The following is a 272-nucleotide window of genomic DNA, read 5'->3' as shown; positions in this document are numbered from 1 at the left end:
GTGCAGGGGCTGAGGCTGCCAGTGCTGCAGAGCTCTTCACAAAATGAACTACATATGATTGTCACTTTTTAAATAAATCCATTCTTGATACTCCAGCAGGCCTGTCTCTCTCCTTCCACAGTGCAGAGCTGTGATGCTGGTCAGGGATGCCCTGCCTGTGGGCAGAGCTCAGCAGGGTCACGGCTGGCACCACACCGAGCACTGTGGCAGGAACCTCATGTGGGGCAGCAGGTGCCACAGGCAGTCCCAGAAAAGGGCTCAGCCTGCCAGGA

The sequence above is a fragment of the Acanthisitta chloris genome, unplaced genomic scaffold (genome assembly GCF_000695815.1).
Source record: "Acanthisitta chloris isolate BGI_N310 unplaced genomic scaffold, ASM69581v1 scaffold5463, whole genome shotgun sequence".
Taxonomy (NCBI): Eukaryota; Metazoa; Chordata; class Aves; order Passeriformes; family Acanthisittidae; genus Acanthisitta; species Acanthisitta chloris.
Note: the sequence above shows the minus strand (reverse complement) of the source record.